The following is a 22,601-nucleotide window of genomic DNA, read 5'->3' as shown; positions in this document are numbered from 1 at the left end:
GACCCCATCTCCCACAGAATTCTCCTGGAGAAACTGGCTGCTCATGGCTTGGATGGGTTTACTCTATGCTGGGTGGAAAACTGGCTGGACAGCCAAGCCCAAATAGTGGTGGTGAATGGAGATAAATCCAGCTGGTGGCTGGTCACATGTGGTGTTCCCCAGGGCTCAGTACCGAGGCTAGTTCTGTTTAATATCTTCATCAACAATGTGGACGAGGGGATTGAGTGCACCCTCTGTGAGTCTGCAGATGACATCTAGTTGTGGGGGGCAGCGTTGGTTGGCTTGAGGGCAGAAAGGTTCTGCACAGAGGGATCGACAGGCTGGACTGATGGGCCAAGGCCATTTGTATGAGGTTCAACAAGGCTCAGTGCCGGGTCCTGCACTTGGGTCACACCAACCCCACACAATGCTACAGGCTGGGAAGCTGCCTGGTGGGAAAAGCCCTGGGGGTGTTGGTTGACAGCTGGCTGGGCATAAGCCAGCAGTGTGCCCAGATGGCCCAGAAGGCCAACAGCATCCTGGCTTGTATCAGAAACAGTGTGGCCAGCAGGACCAGGCCAGTGACCGTCCCCCTGTACTCGGCACTGCTGAGGCTGCACCCTGAATGCTGGGTTCAGTTTTGGGCCCCTCACTTCAATGCGGGTGTAGAGATGCTGGAATGTGTCCAGAGACGGGCAACGGAGCTGGGGAAGGGTCTGGAGCACAAGTCTGATGGGGAGCAGCTGAGGGAACTGGAGGTGTTCAGCCTGGAAAGGAGGACACTCGGGGGGGTTCTTATTGCTCTTTACAACTTCCTGACAGGAGGTTGTAGCCAGGTGGGGGTCGGTCTCTTCTCCCAGATAATAAGTGGCAGGACAAGAGGAAACAGCCTCAAGTTGCACCAGGGGGAACGTTTAGACTGGATATTAGGAAAAACTTCACTGAAAGGGTTCTGAAGCATTGGAACTGGAACATGGGCAGCCTGTTGCAGGGAGGTGGTGGAATCACCATCCCTGGAGGTGTTTAAAAAATATGTAGGTGTGGTCTTAGCTGTAGAGGAATGAAGGTGGGTTAATTAGCATTGATAACATACAGCTGTGGGCTGGCTTCAGGGGTGGTGGGTTGGCTGATGTAGATAAGGTGCAGGTGTGGCTGGTTCTGTTAAGGGGTTGGGCAGCCAGTGAAGAGGGAGCAGCTGAGGGAGAGAGAGGAGGAAGAAGAAGAGGGAAGAGAGAGCATGCCCTGGGTGAGCAGAGACTAGGAGAAGACAGCAGAGGGACTGGCATGAAGAGATGTTGGTATGAGATGGTAAAAGACCTTGTTGCAGCTGGCTAGTTTGGAGAGTGCTGCGACACTTAGCAATGTGGTCCAGTGGTGGACCTGGAAGTACTAGTTAATGGTTGGACTTGGTGATCTCAAAGGCCTTTTCTAACCTAAATATTTCTATGATGTGTAGCTAACTAGATTTTGCTGGAAATTAACTGTCAAATTAGTGTTTTAATTGGTAATGTCAAGTTCTTAATATCCATTTATTTAGGGTAATTATATATAAAAAATAATGTTTGTCAGAGAAAATTTCTCAGGTTCAGGCCAATATTTCAGGTGCTTAAGAAAGACAAGTGGGAGATACAGGCTGAAGGATGATCTTCCCCATAAAAATCGTTTGCTCAGCAGATATTCTTCAGGGGTGTAGGTGATTTAGTTTGAAATTCCAAGTCATAGGTACTCTGAATTGTGTCTTTCTGCCTTTCCACTTACAATTGCATCCCTTTGTGTAAAGAAGCAATATATTAAATAGAGGATTTGAGCCTGGGTTTTCCTTGTTCATGGTTGTGCTAGTGCCCCTGGAACTACTGAAACATGTTATTTCCTTTTTTTCTCCTGTGCCAGCTGTTTGTTATCATCCCTGTGCTGGAGGATTCTGCCTCCACAGATCTGTGAGACGAAGGGAATGAGTCAGTGCAAAATCAGAAAACCAATCGAATTATTGCAATTGTATTATTAAATTAATTAATTCTTACATCTTCAACAGAGAAGATTGCCCAAAACTCATCCATAAGTCTTTTGCATATAATGAGCAAAACCAGTATTAAAATTCTTGTTTCTGCTCATGGTATTGTGTGAAGATGGTTCCTCTGGATTTTTGTATAGTACTCTTAAAAGGTCTCCAGCTCATCTGAAGTAAAGCTATAGGGAGAGACAAAGAGAAGGAATTGAAATCACTAACATTTCTGCAAGAGGGGAAAACTAATTCCTGCCATGCTCTACAACCAACCTCTTGAGAAATGCACAAAGGAATTGACACTTGTAAACAGAGAAAAATGAAAATGAACCCAGGCTTTTATCATCTGAGTGCAGCAATGTCTCAGATGCCAGGATTAGGAGATTTCTATTTCAGAAACTGCAGGAACATTAGTCTGTACATTAAAGCTAAAATACTTTGTGAAATAGTGAGCCAGATGCAATGTGCATGAGTAGCTTTTCACTGCCTTGCTCTAGAAGATGTCTTGAGTACCACACAAAACACGATGTGACTCCAATACAAATGTGTTCTATTTAGCCAACGCTACCGAGGGATCATAGAAAAAAATACTGCTGTGCTCTTGGCAGTGTCTGATACAAGTTTATGATGTCATTCATTCATTAAATACAATCTGAGGTATTTTGTGCAGCCATTGTGTGTCAGAAAGTGAAATGATCACTTTTCTTGGCAGCATGTGCTATCAAGAGTGCATTTTTTTCCCCATAATTTCTGTAAGCAATGGAGCAGCAACATAGAGTGTGATTTGGCAATGATGATTCTCAGAATAAATCTTAAGTATGTAAATTTTACTCTTGCCATGTACCTATTCTTATTCTATCATCTGTATGGACTAAATAATGTACAATCTGAAAGCATCCAGCGCTGAGGCTTCCTTTATTGTATAGACATGTCAGTGATGACTGATGATTTTCACTTTGTAGATGATTTTGAAAGTTTAACACGGGCAAGGTAGTGGCAATTGTCTTGCACAACTCTTAGGATGAAAGTATGTGCCATTACATCCTGCAAAGTGGAACAGATTCTGAAATTCTAGCATTGGGATCTGAGATGAGAAAACGGCAGAGATCTCTCTGAGATGATTTCCAGGTTATGAGGTCTGGTTACCTTCTGACTTGGAAAACAAAATAAAATCAACATTGTCAGCATAGGTAACATGTAAACAAATTCCAAGTGGAATGAAATGGGTTGAAAAAAATCCAAATGGCTTTCTTTAGGTTTTGGCTTATTAAAAATGTGTATTATCAATTATGATATTAAAAAAGCAAACAAACATGGTTTTCAAGTATCGTGGATCTTGTTTACATTGAAAGCTTCTTCCTCTTCTGAAAACTAAACGTCAAAATTTGATGTGATTTCCTGCAGTATTTCAGTTGTCTTGGAACTACGTTTTTTTTGGCAAAAGTGACGCTTAAAATTGAATGCCACAGGTCCATTAACGGTTAGTATTTGTGTACAACCTCACCCTTGAAGTTGCTGTCTGATTTTTTTTTTAATGTTTTCAAATATTCTTAGAATATGTTAAGTTCTAAATACGTCTTCTAATCTTTTGCAGTTGATATAAGCAACTTTAAGTGCATCTGTAAAAGGACAGGATCATCTAAGCTATATTATATGTTGGCCACTATATTCTTTTCTTATGCAACCGTCTTCAGTAGCTGGCTAGTTTATGTTGCTAGAAAGAATGTAAATGGAACCAAGCAGATATGCAGTAAACAATTTTTGTGTGGATCATTAAAAGCATTTGTGAAATATGCTCTGTCATTGCTTCAGATAATTTTCTACACTTACAATGAAAAAATTGCTAAGGGGACTTTCAAGCTTCCTATGATTCCTTTCACGCCCTCATTTTTTTGACCAAGACACCTCTACTGGCTTGGCATTTGTAGTGTTGTACAGCTGGTTATTGATTTTTTCGTTCTTAGATGATATAATAAGACATATTTTTTCTCTCTGTTTCTAATGTGTAATCACCTGAGATGAAATATCACGCCCCATCCTCTTATTCTGAATGATGAATAATTTGAGATTGAGGATAAAATTTGAATAGAAAGTTGCAATATGGAGTTACCTCTCAGTTGTGGGCTGGAATTGCAGCCAAGTGTCACAGGAATAGTTTTCTACATCGGTATGGGGTTAAAAAAAAAAAAAAAAAGGATATTTCCTGAAAAGCAGAGCACACTGAATTCTCCATGAACAAAACAACCTCAAATGCCCTATGACATGTGAAGATCATCTCTGGAAACTTAGTGGGTCTCTTACTGCTTTTTTACTCCACCATTTTTAACATGTTTTCACCACTGACAACTCCAAATGCTCTACAGATGTCACAGTCTCTAGTGATAGCCACACATACATAATACTCCTTTTTTCCCCCCTTGTGAAGCTGACCTCACCTTAACCACCCTGAGGGGCTGAGGAAAACCTCTGCCTCACATAACTACAGCCACCCCAACACTGCAGGTGTATTATATCATTATATTATTAGCTCCACAGGAACAAGCGAGAGGACATAAATCTGCTGTATGAATGTCAAATGGGCTTCAGCTGAAGCATATATTTAATGCAGTGTAAATGACTTGTATTTACAGATGCGTCTTATGCAATTGCGTGTGTCAGGCTGGTGAAATGTGGCTGACATTGGAAGTCTTGATGACGTAACCAAGATGAGGTCAGTAAAAATGCATGCCGTTTATATGTCACCAGAGGCCTCCTGCACAAGCGCAAACAGGTGGGACTTATTTTTATTACGGTTTTGATTAGCTTTGGAGGGAGTAAACATGCTAGTTTTTAAATAACTCTGTGATCTATGCACTATGAGCTCGACTGTGATTATTGTTAGTCATTTCAGTGGAACAGCTAAGCAAATTAACGGGTACTCTGGAGTGGGATTCATCTGAAGTGAACACATGTTTTGAGAATACAGGCATCTACAACTCAGTAGCTCACCTCAGTCCCCCTTTGTAGCCAGAGGAGAGTCAGTCAACCAGTGTAATCCTGCATCCATTTTAGCCAAAAGTGGATGTTTCTGTTCAGTGTGAATCATTTCTCCCAACCACTATTGGCTTTGTTGGTTTGGTCTCCGTTGGCTAGAGCAGGCACCTGGACAGCTGTCTCCAATACAGATGTTTACACCACAAGGACCTTGAGAGAGATATCTTAGGCCTTGGGTAAGCATGGCTGAGCCTAGATCAAGGTTAATTTTGTTTGTTGGATAGGACTTAATCTGGCCAGCTGTGACTTCTGGTTTAAGTAGCTATGGATGAATTTGGCCACTCATTTTGACCTCGTGAAGAGACCTAAGAAATTTTGAAAAGAAAAATGTGTCAGGAGGGCAGAGGAAACCAGGGTAAGAGAATGAATTTTACTCAGATGAAGAGTGGTCATGGGGTTAATTTCATGGACATGGGCAGGGACAATGTCTGGTTTTGGTGCTGATAGTAAGCTGGTATTTCATCTGAATGTGTGTATAGGTTGCTGACCATCATTTTGCCCTTTTGAAGGAAGTGACCTTCACTTTGATGGCTATAGCAAGACAGGAATGACTAGTGATACTACTTGACCTCTCACTACAGGTCACTGCAGGAGCTACAGATGGCTGTTGTCTATTAATTATTAATACAGCTGTCCCCAAGGGTTTTGCTATCAAAAATGGCAGTGGTGATGGGAACTGCTTTTGCGGGTTTGGGATGCTGAATTTTTTCAATAAGCTACTCGTCTGGCTGCTGTCATGCTCAGTTGACACCATTCTCTCACGAGGGAGAGAATCCCATTTAAATAGCAGTGTCAGCTCCAGATTACCTTTTTTTTGCTGACCAAACCATAGAGCATGGCATGAGATAGAGACCGTTCCTTGCCTACCTCACTGCCTAACCATGGGTGCAGGGAAAAAGCTGAATATAGCCTTGGTGAGAAAGCAGTAGAAGATTTTGGTGGTTTTTCTCTGGATCTATAACACAGGTGTGTTTCACGGTATGTATTAGTGGGTTAAGCAACTCTTGTGACAGCTCTGGGTAAACAAGGAGTGAGGAACCTTTTACTAACCAGTGCACATAGTGACACAAATGGGGCAGAGGAAAGGCAAAGTATTCATATATATAATTACCATTTCAGCATTGGGTTCAGAGTGCTGAGCAGCTGGGTTATGGAAGCAGGTTCCTATCAGGTTGCACAGGGAAGATACACGTGAATGTGACAGAAACAAGGCCTGACTGCTTGTCTCGGAGGCTGATGAGATGCAAGGGCTGATGCCCATTATTTCTTACACACTGTCAACCTTTTACTGGTGTAGCACGAGTCAGCTATACCAAACTTTAGTTTTGCACTGAGTTGTACTTCCTTTCAGAGCACGAGTGTGTGTTTTCATCTGGTTTCACAGGGCTGCTTCTCGCTTTACTGCAAAGCATGGAAAAGTCTAGACAGGAGACATGAACCTGGTTCTGCCATCTCTGCCTGCCCTGCAAGATGGTTGGGTCAGTATGCCCGACAGTTACATTATACCAGGCAGAGAGATTGCTAAGGGTTACATCCCTTCTCTTTGATCTGCTCCAGAGTAGATCTTACTGCCATATTGTGGACTAACCCAAGATGAACCATCAGTGTTGCAGTATTTATTACCATGAGGTGGACACTACCTCTTTGCAGAGAAACATCTGCACACCACTTTGACTGTCAGACTGAGCTGACATCGATGCAATTACCTGGTCTGAGCTCCTTTCACTAGAAGAGGTTTTCCCTAAGTGCAGATGAAGCTGTAATGAGTCCTCACGCCCCTGTCTACAGAAGCTGCCCTAGTCCTGGATATAAGCCTCAGGCTGTCTCAAACCTCTACTGAGCCTGCTTAACCCAAAGCCCAAACAAAAGCCACCACATGGGAATTGGGTCCAGTAACCTGGCTTGCATTTGAACCTGAAATCTGGGAGTGAAAGGCTTCATCCCAGCAACATCCAGTCCTTCACTGTTGTTCACATTCACTTACACCAAGGAGGAGATGGATGTTCATCCATTGAAGAAACAATCCCTGCACTTCTCTTCACTCTTCTGGATGTTCCCCGCTGTTTGCATAGCTTCCTTGCTTAGAATAATGAATATGTCTAAAGCAGGTTTCTCAGTGTATGGTTTATCTGGTTATTAATGATGTGGAGCACTTCAGGACCCTTAGGACCTCTGCATTGTTGCTTTAATAAATGTCTTTCAAAATGATGAGGCCACTGGCACCTTTTCCATGCTTTTATGGTACAATGATCTTAAAGTAGCATGGTGCATTTTATTTATTAGCCAGCCCATTAATCACACAGGTATCAGTTGGCTTCAGGGAAATTTTTAATTAGAGATATTTAAGGTTGAGAGAAAGTGCTTCTGTGACAGACAATGAGAGCAAGCAGAAAGCAGGAGGCAGGCTATCTTTGTGGCTCTGTGATTAATACAGGATTTAAATAAAATATTCATGAAAGGAAATTGAAGTTATAGCCAAATCCAAACGTTAAACCTCCTTTAAAACTCAAATCTAAATTCTTTGGAGATTCATTCTTCTCTGTATTCATTAGTGGGGAATGATTCTGATGAACATGAGAGAAAAGGGAATTTGTTCCCTAATGTAATAATTTAGCAACATTTTTAAATGTTTCTCCTAAATCTTCTTGAACCACAATTTAATATCATTGACAAAATCCATATCCTTATTTGAAATGACTCACAAGTCACTGGGACAGGTACAAAGGAAAGATCAGGGTGGAACTTGGGACATCTCTGACAGCAAACTGACATGCATGAGGCAGAAAGAAAAGACTGTGTAGAGGGCAACTGCATCCTTCTGGCAGTGTTGGATAGGTAGTTGCTAATACTTAAAGCCTGCATTGTCACATGAAAAATGAATGGTACTGGCTCTGCAAACATCTCCTTTGTTAGTTAATTAGTCAGGTGTACTCTGTTTTGATATAGCACCTCTCTGGCATGCTCAGAGGCATCTCCTAAATTGCTCTGTAAAACAGATTGTTAAGAAAGGGGGTGGGGGGAGAAGAAGGAGGAAAAAGAAAGTCAAACAAACCCTGTAGCAAATATTGCATGTGACTCAGTCTGCACAAAGGGCAAAGTGTGGAACATTAAATTCTTCTGCTTGCACAGAGCAAAATTTTTAGTCTTGGATGACCACATTTAAGAATTTAAATGTGTAGGGAAATTAATTTTTCCAAGTTACTGAGCTCCTTCAGCTCCATTTCTCTGTTTCCCTTACCCTTCTTGTGTGCCACAGTATTTCTCCCTAAACCCAGAGCATCCAAAAGTCCTTTGGCCTTTTGGTGCTATGAACTTCGGAGGTCTTACTGGAGCGTTTCCAGATCCCTAGTGTGGAAAGGAAAGCTGTAATTTTTTCCCTTCTTACAAGTAGTGACCTGAGCTTGTTGACAAGGAAGGAACATGAGTGATGCTGTCTTCAATGTGAGTCAAGCTACTCCTGACTAGAGACAGAAAAAGATCAGAAATCTCCAAAACTGGTATGTGACAAGTGAAGCAGCTCCCAAGACAGCACCAGGTCCTGCCTGCAATGACACTGTCACCAAGGAGAAGGGTGAGCTCATAGCCCCTTCCTGCTGGCTTGTAGAGAAACATGGAAAGCCTACTACCATCTGTTCCCACTAGCTGTATTACACAGTGGCGGTCTTACTGGGAAACTGTGGTCCATACACTTGCCAAATTTCTCAGCTTTGAGAGGAGCTGTATAAGGTTTCTGAATGAGAAAAAAATCTCCTGGGATGTTTCTGTGTTCTCATCAGAGGGAGACATCTAGGCACATGGATGGAGCTCACAGAGGCTTACACATCACTGAAATCCCTTCAAGTATAGGCGAAATAGTTTGCATGCACAGAACCACATTAAGGCAACCCAGGGCTTCAGGCAAGACCACAGCTGGTTCCTCCTTGTTCAAGCCCAAGTATTTCTTGTGTGCTCTGCTTTGCCTTGTGTGTAAGTGGAACTAGTCCTCTTCCCTCAGCTGCTGAGATGTTTTTCCCGTTTCACTTTTTCTGCAGACAGACAAGGGCTATCTTTAGTGATAAGAGATTTCAGCCTTTATTTTCCCTTTACATTGTAAGTGCACTCACATAGAAACAAAAAGTGCTTTGGTATTATTATTGGTCACAAGATCAACAGGTTGCAGAATTAAAAGCAGATGTTCACACCTCCCGGGAGTATAATTTTAGATGCCTCCTGATCTTGGCAGGCATCATTTTTTTGATTACAGCTTCATTTTTTTATTTTTTTTTTTTAAGTACAATGGCTACAAATAAAAGGATTGAGAGGTTTTCTTTTTTGGGGGGTGGGGGGGTGGGAAATGCTCAAAGTCTGAATCCATTGCTTGACACCAAAAGTCAGGTTTGATGTACTGTGGCTTTGGTGGAATTGCCTTTAAATGAGATGAAAAAGAGGCGTACTGTCATCCAAGAACATAGCCCGAGAGTCCTTCTATATGACCAAGAAAATACTGGTGTTTTTCCTCCGGTTAGGCTGGAAAACTCCTAGAGGTTTGTGGACTATTTCTGATTCTCTTACTTCTCTTGGAGAAAAAAGACTAGCATGTGGATTTGCTATTTAAATTCTCTTCACTAATGCCACTTTTCATGGAATAAGTTGTTAAATTTGGTAACAAGCCCATCTGAAATGTCATGTCTATCACTGTAGAGTTCTAATTAACACTAAGGCTTATTAGTCTGAGTTGCCTTAGAATTTGAATAAGGGCAAAGCTATGCATTGGGCTATATGCGATCTTTGCCTCTAGTAGATTTAAAATTTTATTTTCCAGCCTAACCAGAAGAAGTTACATGTGCAACTCACACTTCCTCCATTCTTATTAAATTCTTGTTACCAAAGATTTTAGGTTAGGGATTTTTCATTGTTCACAGACAAACTAGGGAGCTGGGAAGAAGATACCATTGGAAGAGAAGCAAGACCTGAATCAGAATTATGGGGACAAATGAGAGTGTTATTACATTGCTGATAGCTCGTTTTTCCCCTAAAGAACATGCCCTCTCCCCCACCCCCTGCAACAGGTGAAATTCAGAAATCACTTTCTCCTCTATTGGAATGAATGTGTCACATTGAAACATATTTCCCCCTGCTCTAATTTCTCACAAGCCATTTGGCAATCCATCTTTTCAGCCCATGTTGTGCAGGTCTATGATTGTATTTGAAATTCCTGTACCCATTAATCACCACTCTGTGACCTGCTTTACTCTGTACTTACTAAGCTCCTTTCCTTCACTTCTGGACTGCCAGTACTGTGTAAACTGTTTACTTTTCTGGTGTAGCATTTGCTCAGCATTTTGGCAAACTCCAACAAAATGTTCCCAACTGACTTTTGGCCAACAAACGCAACAAGCTTTTCTTAAATGGAATTTGATTCCTACATATGTTTGTCCTTGTTCACTGTTTCAGGCAGCTCTTTTAACCATTATCACCTGGCCTCACCTTGTCTCTGTTGTGACTGTAGAATGAAAACAATTGTCACACAGGCCTGAACACTCTTTGCAGGTCCTACTCTTTATTTTTTTTGCTTTCCACCATATATCTTCGAGTTCTCAGGAGACCCATTTAACTCTTGTACTGCTTGCAGTCAGGCAGAAGAAGATGTTGCTTTCATGGAAGAATGAGGGGGAAAAAATGCAGAAATGGAAAAAAACAGCAGAGGAATTGGAATTTCCACTCCATTTTGCTGAAACAATAAAATAGATCTGATGCTTTAAATCAGGGGTCCTCAAACTACAGCCTGTGGGCTGTATACAGCCCCCAGGGTCCTCAATCCGGCCCCCGGCATTTACAGGCCCCCCCCCCCCCCGCGCCGGGGGTTTGGGGGGGAAACCAAGCAGCCGCAGATGGCTGCCTGCCACTGCATCCGTGCGCCGGCCCCCTGGTTAGAAAGTTTGAGGACCCCTGCTTTAAATATTTGCCTTCCAATAGGTACCCAGCCTTGTGTGAGGTTGTGCTGGAAATATATGGAGCAGGAATATCTTTGGCATAAACACTTCACATTCATACGCAGAAGAAAGATGGAAAGAAGGGGAAAATAACAGAAAAATGAGATTTCTTTCACTAAACTTAAGCTGTTCAGGAGCTATTATCACTGGAGTGTGATAGGACAGCAGCCAGTGGACCCCATCTATCTTTACACACTTCTCCTCTGTAGGAAAGACCAGAGGGCGTTTAGCACTGAAGTGATTACAAATGAAGTCTCTATACTTAACTTTGGGTAGACAATGAGCTTTTAAACAGCTCAAAAAATGACAATGACTTTTTTTAACGGCTGCAGTGAAGTGGGAGAAGTCCTGCCTGAAAATGTCCAGTTCGAAATCAGGTGGCAAGTCTTGAGTCCTAGCTAAGAGTGAAGCCTGTGTTTCCTGAGCTGTAGTGCGATGCATGGCCCATCCTGCCTCTGCTGACCTGAACTGTCTGAGCCTGCCCACCTGGGAAGGAGCTAGCCAAATCTCACTGTCACAAAAACACTTCCATTTCCCACCATTGCCAGGAATACCTGAAGAACAGCCCATTTGTGTATTTCATGTTCTGATCTATGTTTAGCCCGCTGTTACCCTTTTGTATTGATATGTTGTATAGTTTTTGGCTGTTCTGCTTTGCATCTTAGTCAGAATTGGCCTAAAAAACCCAAACCCACAAACTTGAAACCCCAAACCCATTGTGCAAATATTTTAGATCATTAAACAAGGCTTAACCCTGTCCAGGAGAAAAGGACTTCAGAGGTCTTATTATGGATAGTGTGTTTATTATTGTTGTTCTGTGCTAGTTGCTCATCTATCCTGCTGGAGCATAAAAGACATTTTGCACTGTGTGTGCTGGTAGATATCTCAGTGCTTCATCTTCACGCAGCAGAATGTAACTGGGTCATTTGAGGACAGAGTGTGGGTGGTGCTTGATAGTTTTTATAAACAAATCAAAATACCTCTGCTATCCCCAGTGCCTAGTTAGCTGTATGCTTTCCAAGTTCTCAGTGCTGAAAGCGTGGAAAGTTAGATACTCTCCCGGCAAAGAAACAGAGGTACGTGTAAGTTTGATGTATTTCATCTGACTTCCTAATGGTCTAACTCTTAAAATTCCCTCACTCCTACTCTATCACTGTGCATGGAAGTGCAAAATAAACATAACTTTTATCTTGAGGAGACAGCAGATAATCCACGAGACCACAGATGACAGAGGTGTTTCCAGGCTGCTTCTGCCTACACACTCTTTTGAAGCCTTGATATTCAAATTGCATCCATTTAGGCTCCCTTGTGCATTGATGGAGTAGGTGTTAGCTGGCCTACGGGAGATTGACTGGAGATAACAAAGGTTCAGGTCAAAAGAAGGGAACTTAATTTTCTCCACTTTCACACCAGTTCTGAATTCGAGACCTGGTGAGTCTGTCAGATGCTGTTGCTAGCTTATCCCATTGATAGCCACACCAGGCATCACCCTTTCAGAAGAATTTTTGTCCAGCTGTGTTTTAGTATAAGTGTTGGTGTCAGTCACAGTGTCTTGCACAATCTCATAGGCTTGCCTTGAACAGCACATGCTGGTATAATGTAATTAAAGGTATCTACTCCTTTACTTCCTATCTTTCTACTGTTACACAGGCTTCTTTATATGGGCTAGTCATAGGTACATTTCACTGCTGTGATCTTTTACAGTGGTTGGGCCTTTTTAACTTAACTCGCTTAACTACTTCAGCAGTAGTTTTGTAACACATGTACATTGCACATTTATCGAAGCACGTACCAGCAACTGCAGATATACAATAAACTAATACAATTGTTCTTAGTGCTACTAATGTAGAACTTGACTTATTTGGTTGCCTAAGTATTTAATTGTATAACATCTTGTGGCCTATACAATTGGTTTTAGTGATAGAAAATCAAGGCCAAAGAGGCATTTTTGGGAATTTTTTTTGTGATTATTTTTTTTTTGTGAAGAATGTTTTTAAAGCACATGAAGACAATAAGAGTAACACTTAAATCCATTTTCTGTAAGAAGGTGCCATCACCATTTCAAAAACTTGTTAGATGTGGCCTCAGAAGTAGTAGCAGGAGTTCCTGTGATAATTCTTTTCCCAGAGGCACCATGAGCCCGGTTTAGAGCCTGATTTATTCACTGATGTAAGAAATGACCCATGCTCATGAGTTAGTCAAGTGAGAGAGATGTTAAAGTGCTGCTAGCATTTCCTCCACTTCAGAAACAGCATAACAGCTCTTAAGCCTCCATTTCCCCCCCTACAAAAGTCCTACTTTTTAAGTCAAACAGGAATTTCTTCATAGTGCCAGACACCATATTTGTTTCTTACCTACCACCCCCTACACCAGTTCTGAAACCATTTGTCCCACCAGTACAACCTACTTCATCTTAGCAGGCCCACTAGCCATCTGTGGGCTCCTACATCATCAGCTTTTAATGAATGGGATTGTAGCAACCAAACCAGATGATTTTTTAATCACTCTGGAGACAAGGAGGGAATTTTTCAGTTTCTATTCACTGCAGGAATAGTAAGTAGCAGGAGAGAAAATAAGAAAATGTCTGATTTTCTACCTCCCTGTGATGGTTCTCATTGGGACTATATAGCTGGAGTAACCTAGGACAACTCGAAGCTGTTATTCATGTCAGAGAGAACTGCAGGTCCAGGCTGCATCTGAGAAGCAGAGAAGCCCTATGGTCTCTTGTTGTCTACCCAGTTCTCCTGCCTTGAGTAGTTCCTAAAAGAAAATTTACCTTTCTTGTCCTTCAGAGCTTTTCCCACTCAGGAAGCTGACTGTGTGCACAGCTGAAAAGGAGAGTAATACTATAAAAAACACTTTGAAAGCAGGGAAGGAAAAATGCCATTGAGCCAAGTGTTATTTTGAGTCAGTGGAGTAGGTTCTGTTTCTTTCTGTGTGTTACACAGAGGTCGGAGGCACAGACACATGCATACACACCCCTCCCTCCCCTGGCATCTTTTTTTTGCTGACTTCAGTGGCAGTTTTTTTTTGTTCAAAGCCTTCAGGGTTTGAACCCTGTTTAACACCTCTCTGTTGAGCAATTCTGCTGCTCAACAGTCTATGCCTAGTCAACAAATTGTGCCTGTGATTTTGCAGTAGGATAACATTGTAGATAAGACACACCTACTGGGCACTTTCAAGTTATAATATTGTGTTAGTCATTGCTTTTATGTATGTTTATACACAATATCTGCCCGAAGGTATACATTGATTTCCAGCCATCAAGAACACATTTAAAATTGGCTGAGTGCTTAACCTTTGTTCACAGAAAGTATATTTTAAGATTTTTTTCCCGTTAAGAATTATTAGCTCAGAAGAGTTTGATATGGCTATAATCATAATCATGATTATTGACTTAAACTAGAATTCTTCTAGTGATTTTATTCCTTTTATAAATTTGAGTTATACTTGTAATTTACCTTTTGTCTTTTAATAGTTGTATTCCCTTAATATGTATTGATTTAAGTGGATTCAACTGTATTTCAGGTAAAGATTTTCTGACAACTAAAAATAAAAATCTAATGTAGTGTTACTTTACTTATCTGGTAATTTTGAGAGTTTCTATAGTTAAAATAGGGAGGCAAAAAAAGGAAAAAAAGGGATAAAAGAAGATACAGTCTGAGATTCACATTGCAGGATTAAATGCTTAAATTCAGAACAATTCTGACAAGCCTCCTCTCCCAGTATGAGCTAACCTTGGAAGCACCTAAAATCAATCATAGCTTCATTTTTTTCCCGTCTTAGTTCCCTAGCTGCTGAAACCTAATTTTGCTTGGTTCATCATGGGCTGAACATCTAAGTGCCTGCCTTCTTCCTGCACGCACCTACCAATTCAGAGATGTGTAGAGCGAAACTCAAACTCCCTTCCAGTCCCTGGAGGTGAGGAACCCATTGGGAGGCTCCAACAACAGCCGTCACCCACCTGCAGCCACAGCATAAAGCCCAGCAACTGTGTGTCCCTCTGCTGAAAAGCACAGTGAGATGGAGGGGAAGGGATGCTGTTGTCTTCTGTTTGCATATTTTCCTCATGGGAAATCCATTCAGGTTGTGGCAGATGGTGTGAATGTGATCACTTTGCCAGGGTTCAAACTGGTTGTATCAACTTGCCAGGGGAGCACTGGAATAGGGCCATTTTGTGTCCCTCCTGTTAAAGCTCTGCAAAAAAGTATGAGGCTACAGAAGGGGAACCCATTGGTGAAGGAACCTGCAGTACTGATCCATGATTTTCCCTGCATTTTATCCCAAGCTCCTTAATTTGTTAAGTGGAGTTGGAACTGTGGCCCACGTCATATCCCAGTACCCAGTTGCGGGGCTGCCTGCCTGAGATATAGGCTCAATTTTAAATCCCTCCTCTGCTCAATTCAACTAATCTGAAGTTTGCTGCCCCTGTCTTAATCACCAGGGTAAATGGACACTCTTGTTCAGTTTTAGAAGAGACAAACTCAGGTATTTTACATAAAGCTAAGCAGATTCAGCTACTAAAATAGTGAAAAAGTAAAGTCAGGAAGTGTCTAAATATGGCAGGCAGCTCCAAATCTCTATTATTTGATCAAAAAGGACCGATACCCAGGGATGGTTAAAAGGGTATCTCCTTGACATTATCATAGAATGGTTTGGGTTGGAAGGGACCATAAAGATCATCTAGTTCCAAACCCCCTGCCATGGGCAGGGACACCTCCCACCAGACCAGGTTGCTCAAAGCCCCATCCAGCCTGGCCTTGAGCACTGCCAGGGATGGGGCACCCACAGCTTCTCTGGGCAACCTATTATAGGACAGTCCTAGGTGCTGGTGGTGATGCCTTAACTCTTGGCAGGGTGTGAGTCTGCTTCTACATCCAGGCCTTTGTCTCCAGCGGGGGTTTTTTGTGCTTATTCATTCAAAAATTACCTGTGAGTTTATCTCTCTCTTATTTACCACTGCACATCTGGGAAGATTTTATAGACTCCAGAGGGAATTCCACTTGGAAGAATCCCATGGTATTTAATTGATTTTAAAGCAAAGAATTTTACTGCTGTGGAAGAACATTTTTGCACAGATTACTCGAGACCTATTTAGCAGGCAAAAAGACCCTTCTATGGATTTTTAGACTACATACTGCATTCGTGATGCCGGGATCACAGCCTTCACCTGAAAATCTCTGATATACAGGTGAAGCAGACAGCTTCAGTCCCTGTTTTACCAGACCAAGCTTCCTCTGCAGTAAGACATGAAGTCAATGGTAGTGTTAGGAAGAGATTGTGTTTTTCCTGATTCCATGCCCTGAGCTGTAGCTTTCCTTTTACTCTTCATGTTCATATTCTCCAGGCCTTTATAACTCTCAAATGCAGATTGTATCAATGCCATGAGGTGAAAGAAAACTAGATCATAAAAAAATTTACAAGTTGTTTTACACCCATGATAGAATAATGCAATCAATTATTTCCTCCTTCAAAACAACTCTGCCCATGTTCAGACATGGATTGTTGGTGTATTTCAGAAGCTGTGTAGCAGCATGAATGAATGCTATGATTCATGCCCCACGCCTGCACCTCAGGATTGATTCAAATGGCTATTATCATGTTTCAGAATGTGGTGGCGGTAAACACAAGGAAGATGTGCTATGTTTAAGAGCCTCCCATGTCAAAATACCCATCAGCTTTGATTGATACTTACTGACTCATGGCCATACAGGAGACATGAGATTTGTCAACTAGGATTACAGCGGTGTAATTATTTACACTCCCAAAATGTTCAGAATGATAAAGTGTTTGTGTGAAGTATCATGTTAATGGAACTACTAGAAAATCAATACCAGGATTGCGACTGGATGCCATTTAATCTATTTTTTCTGGTTATATGTCATAGTAGAGTTTTCTTTATCCTGCATACTCATACAACTCTATTTGTGTCAAGTTCGTTGCAGTAATTGCAATGACACTGGTAATTACAGACAGCATCATGCGCTCACTTCTGTTCTTCATAAGCATATACTCTCGTCTCTGAAAATTCTGTCCATTTTTTGATTTGGCATCATTCTGTCTTCAGCATTTTATTTCATTGGGCCAAACCCTGCTAACCTTTCTACAGAAACTGGAGTTTTACCTTATTGAGAAGTAGTTAAGGTAATGGCTGAAGTGGGCTGAATTACCTACCCCAGACACCCTGTGCAATCCTGAGTTGTTCCCCATCTGCTAAAAGGGATAAACAATGCTTTTTGTTATGATCTGTACACTTTTGCTGAACGTTTTAGGGTCTCAACTGACTACTGCTAAGTGCTTTTACACCGTTTGAGACCCCAAATCTCTCTTGCAGGGCTGGCAGTGTTAAGATTGTCATAAGTAATAAACAGACACCATAGGATTTGGTCCATGGTTAAAATACCTGATGAACCACTTCTGTAAATACATCCTTGTACTATATCTTTTCATGTCCATGGTAGGAGAATTTGTCCACTAACCTCTAAACTCGTGAAGGCTGGAGTCCTCTTATTTGTCTGGCACACCTGATTGATTATCAAGATTCTACACAAAAGTAATAGACCTCTATAAATCAGCCTGAATAATAATAACAATTATGGTAATGATTGATACATGAGCATTTATTTGTGTTCCCCTCAGCCACACTAATGGGATTTTGATGTATAAATCTCTTCTCATTGTAACCAGATTACATAGTTCTGAATGCAAAAATGCTGTTTCATTTAATCTAAAGAAGAAAAAGTCTTCCTTTGGTAGAACTATGTAATGATATAGATCATGTTATACTAGAGATCTTATGGAAATGCTCAGCATTGATCTGATAAAAATTGCTATGGGGATTATAGATAAATTCTATTGTGTATACAAACATTCCCCTGGGAACTGCTGCGATACTGCCTACAAAAGCCAAGATTATGTGTTCATGAAGAAGCTGCACAAGTTAAATAGTGTGGGTTTCTATTCTTCATATAGAGCAAATGTAAGTAGCATATAATCAGGCAGAAAGGTCAGGAAAATTTTGTGTGTTAATTTGAATGGCAGAAACCAGCAAATCAGCAATTTAAGCACAAACTGTAATGTCTTTGGGACAGAGAACCTGTTTTTGTTACATATATCTGTAGGGCAACAGGGCACTGCAGATGGCTGGTGTCTGTTTTTCTACAGTGTTAGTGAAACATGAGTAAGACGTAAACCATAGTAGTGAAGATGCTGATCCAGCAAACAGTTAATTCCCATGACCATCTATTGAATTCAAAGATAGTAATCATGTAAGTATCCATGCAAGGATGTTTGTGTTGGTAAGTTCTAGGCTCAAGTGGCTCCTGCTTAAGTTTTCACAGGGACCCAGGAAAAACAAACACAGATTGTTGGGTATTTAGTTGGGTGCTTTAAAGGGAAGTGACCTCTCTCATCCAGGCTGGACTAGTTATTCTATCATTTTTTATCTAGGTGACTCATATCAGAGCCTTTTTTCCTCATCTCCAGTAGTTTCTAACAGTTCTATATTTTGTTGCTGTTTTCAAGCAGCCAAAAAATAAACAGAAGAACCAAATTTCAATGAAAGCTGTATTTGTATTGGAGCACTTTTAAAGTCCTGTAACATAGGCTTTTACTATGAAATTATCATGAGACTCATAAGAAAGAGTTACTGATGGGAAATTGGACTGAGCAAATGAGTTTTGAAGTCTACATGGGTTTCAAGCCACAACAAGTTCAGGTTTGACCACAGATGCATACAAACCCTTTCCAAATGATACACATTGCTTTTGGAAGGAATATATAAGGCTTTGACAGACTGTTAACTTTCTATTCCCCTCTTCACCCTTTGGGACACTTAGTGCACAGTTCTACTTGCCAAATTAACTCCCAATATATCTGTATTCCACATCCTGCTAAACAAACAGTTACTCAGAAAGGTGTTCATGTGTGCACACATACACACACACTTATATGAGGAATCTAAACCATTCTATAAGGACAGTCTTCCAAGCAACTGCTCTTGAAATCCTGACTGTTCCCAAAACTAGAGTAAAGACATTAGAAATTTAATTACCTTTTTAAATCTCTATTTTCAATTAGCGACATGCTTTGTGGTGTAAGGAACACAGCATGGAAAAAAAAAAAAAAGATGAGTTTTTCATCCTTTTTTTTTCCTGAAGGATGCGTCAGTACTAGAAAAAATTGCATCTATACTATGCAACTGTCTCTTTCACATACCTCATAATGAAAGATGTCCCTTACCATGGTTCCAGCATTTTCTATACTCCACATATGGCAGTGTTGTGGGCAGGTATACATGGTGGTGGACTGTGGGCAGAGGCAAACTTGTTTTGCCTGTGTTCTGAGTAGAGCAACCAGAGGCTGGATGCACATCGTTATCTCAGTGCTGAGCCTGAGCTAGTTTGTTCTCCTGAAAAGTGGGATGCATTAAGTAAGGCTCAGTGCTGGGATAACCAGGTTTAGATGGCTTCTGATTTTCTCAGTGTGGTCATAGCTTTTATGGGTCTCTTGGCTAATACACTATGCAGACACATCCACAGATTACGTGTTGCATCGTTTTTAATCATTCAGTTAAGTACCATGAATCTATAGCTATAGGTTATTTGTAGTAAGGAAATGAAAATGAAATATTTCCTTCTGGACATTGTTTTCACACTCTTTTTCACTGTAGCCTGGTTGCACAGTGGCTCAGGAGGTGGAGAGGAGGGGAAAACAGCCAATAAAAACTGCTTAGAAAAAGCTCCCTGCTTTTGAGTTCCTATTCTGATGAGGCTGAAGTATCACCTTTGCCTCGCTGGCGAAAAGCATTGCATGACATAGCATTACTCAGCTGGGCCTAACTGTGTACAGCACTGTATTTACAATATATATACATATATATATATATATTTACACCATTAGTGAACTCTCTCTAATCGCAGAGGAAGTGTGAGTGCAGACCTGGACGGTCCGAGCAACTCTGCAGTCTCTTGCTTACAAGACAGTCCTTTGTGCCTTTCCAGCCCACTCATTGCAAGAGGTATGAAAGAAACCTGTCTGCACAGGATTTATGGCTAGCAGAAAATGCACTCTCTCTTCCCGTCCATCCAAATCCTTTCGGGAAGCACCCATGTAGTGTAAGTGGAGCTCTCTTCCAGTCATCTATTTAGATTGGAAAGCCTCTTGGTTTTCTTGGAAGGCAATCACTTATGAAGTCCCCCTGCAGAATGCTGTTGAGAACTAAGCCATGGAAATTATTGATATAATCATGTTCAACCAATTTGTAAAGCCCTGGTGGGGGAGGGCATGAGGAGCCCTCAGTCTGACATTTAGAATTAATGCCAGGAAAGTTTCTCCTCCAGAGAAATGTTGAAAACCCAGTGTTACTTATTTGCAGTCATAGTGAATGTACAGGACCTGACCAGCTAAAAGAATAGTCTAATCAAAATCTCATCGAATGCAGGGGGAAACGTCCCACCAGCTTCAGAGTTGAAATGTTGAATGTATTTCTCATCTGAAACAATGTAAGGAATTAACGATTAGAGAAGGGTTTGCAGCCTCCGCACAGAAATTTAATAGGGGCTGCTTACCCTGGTATTTTGATACTCAATTTATCCATTTTTATTTGGAAGATGAATCACCCGAGTGCCTATGCAACTTTCTTCTTCAAGGGAATTTAAAAATGCATCCTTTAATAAATTTGGCTCCTTACATCATTAGCTTAATGACCACCAATTTCCATCCCAACCTGATTTCCCTTTCCTATTCATGGCCAGAGAACTCCTGAAGCTTGGCATGGTTTGGCTTCTGCCCATCTGCTTTTTGTGGTGTGTCCTGTGGTGACTGGTAGGAGAACAAACGCCGTAGGCTACTGTTAAATAAAGCAGGTCAAGGCTTGTTCTCTGGCCCTAAGGACAAGTGGCACAGGATCTGCATGGCTCAACCCCTCTTCCCACCATCTCAGATAATATAATGATTAATCTCTATGGGCCACACTGTCTAGCACTTAAGTCCGTGGTAGGGATGTGTTCAGGTTACTAGTGTCGCCAGAACTGCAGACGAGTGGAGGGACACTAGGACTGCCATTTCCACTGGCAGTGGATTTGCACTGTGGCCTTAGTACACGTCTGTGAACATGACCACCACAGGGAACTGACAGCGCCGTGACAGTGTGTTTGTTTAGAATTATCTTAATTGATGCTGAAACTATTCATTGCTTCCTGTTTATACAACCTCCAATAATGTCGAAAGATCAAACACAAAAACCTAGCCTGGCAATTTTCAAGAGCTGTCAGAGGGTATAACAGAAATGACTTAGATAAATGTGCTTTCAACTTCCATGAAATGTAAATGTGTGTGTAACACATCAGTCTGCCAGCCTTTATGGAAAGCTGTCCATGGATGCTTTTTTGTTCTATGAAAACATTAATTTCTTTTGCAATAGCATGAAGCCTGGAAATCTCAGTAATCAAAATATATATCAAAATGTTTGAATATCTTTCTTTCCTGGATCTTCTATTTGGACTTTGAGTTTGGGATGTCTTCTCTCCAGGCCTGTGGTGGGGGTCTGAAAGCTCATTGACCCATTTTGGTGTTACAAAAGATACTAAAGACATGTATGTCCCATAAAGCTTTATCCAGTTAATCTATAATGAATTTAATGGGATTAATATAAATTAATAGATGTTTTCCCTATCATTATATTATCATTATTATGTATTGATTTGTGTTTTGGTAGTGCTTGGTGGCTTAGTGCCTAGGTACAGGATCATGTGCATTGTGTGGTTTCTTGTATCAAGAACTGGCCATTTTTCCAGAGGGGCAGAGTTCATCCCATGGACTTGACAGAAAACCCAGTTATATACCTTTACATGTAGGCATGAGGTATGTTAAAACATGTTTGGTGTTTGAGAGGGTGCGAAATTGCCTCTGGGGACATAACCATTGCCTTTACATCAGCTCTATAAACTTTCAAAAGCAGGAAAACTGATGCTGTTGTTCCAATAAACAGAATTGATACAACTTGCAACTCCAGCTGAATGTTTTAACACTCTTCCTTGGGAGAAAAGAGGAGGGTTTGGCCTTTCAGTCAGGCATCAAGGTGCCAGCTGCTCAGTACGGGTGAGGTGAGAACCAATCTGCCAGTGCTTTTTCCCCAACTTCATTGCAAAGCCATGGAGCTTCCTTCCATCAGCAGTTGGGCTCCGTGCAGCTTCTAGCAATCAAATTATGTGACACATAATAGTTTTGTTTGTCAACTGTGACATTTTTCCAGCAAAGCATAATATCATTCTCAGGTCTGGTGTTGGAATATGAGTAATTACAATCAGCATACTGTAACACCTTGTCTGGCTGTAGCCTTTTTCCACAAGGCTAAACGTTCTTCTGCTGATGCTGAACAGAGATTCAGAGACCTCTTTCAGTGGTTCCTTCTTCTCCAGATAGCTTTACATTTGTCATTTCACAGACCTGTGCTTTGTGTTCCCTTTATGGAAAACAACAAGAACAAAGTCATAATATACTCTGAGATTTAAATAGGAAAAGGATGTAGTGGACAGTATAGCAGTGACTTCTGCTGAAGAATTTGGACCTACTCAGAGTGGTGGGTATCCTCCCAATAGGCAAACTAAACATGT

At 41.3% G+C, this 22,601-nt stretch overlaps 3 long non-coding RNA genes across 6 annotated transcripts in view; 2 read left to right on the top strand and 1 right to left on the bottom strand.

The window, feature by feature from the left end:
- Positions 1-1,191: 1,191 nt before the first annotated feature.
- The window catches only part of LOC119144220, a 78,357-nt gene continuing 56,947 nt past the window's right edge, over positions 1,192-22,601 (top strand). For both annotated transcript variants that reach the window (XR_005103000.1, XR_005102999.1), the window contains exons 1-3: positions 1,192-1,225; positions 3,386-3,461; positions 4,612-4,751. This is a non-coding gene — a long non-coding RNA (uncharacterized LOC119144220). The remainder of the gene's footprint in view (positions 1,226-3,385; positions 3,462-4,611; positions 4,752-22,601) is intronic.
- LOC119144223 overlaps positions 10,895-22,601 on the top strand; it is a 14,695-nt gene continuing 2,988 nt past the window's right edge. The window contains exon 1 of the long non-coding RNA XR_005103007.1: positions 10,895-12,062. This is a non-coding gene — a long non-coding RNA (uncharacterized LOC119144223). The remainder of the gene's footprint in view (positions 12,063-22,601) is intronic.
- Positions 21,140-22,601, bottom strand: part of LOC119144221 — a 25,533-nt gene continuing 24,071 nt past the window's right edge. For all 3 annotated transcript variants that reach the window (XR_005103001.1, XR_005103002.1, XR_005103003.1), the window contains one exon: positions 21,140-22,450. This is a non-coding gene — a long non-coding RNA (uncharacterized LOC119144221). The remainder of the gene's footprint in view (positions 22,451-22,601) is intronic.

This window comes from Falco rusticolus, chromosome 3, assembly GCF_015220075.1.
Source record: "Falco rusticolus isolate bFalRus1 chromosome 3, bFalRus1.pri, whole genome shotgun sequence".
Classification (NCBI taxonomy): domain Eukaryota; kingdom Metazoa; phylum Chordata; class Aves; order Falconiformes; family Falconidae; genus Falco; species Falco rusticolus.
The sequence above is the reverse complement of the archived record's forward strand: the minus strand, read 5'-3'. Positions and strand labels throughout refer to the sequence as shown.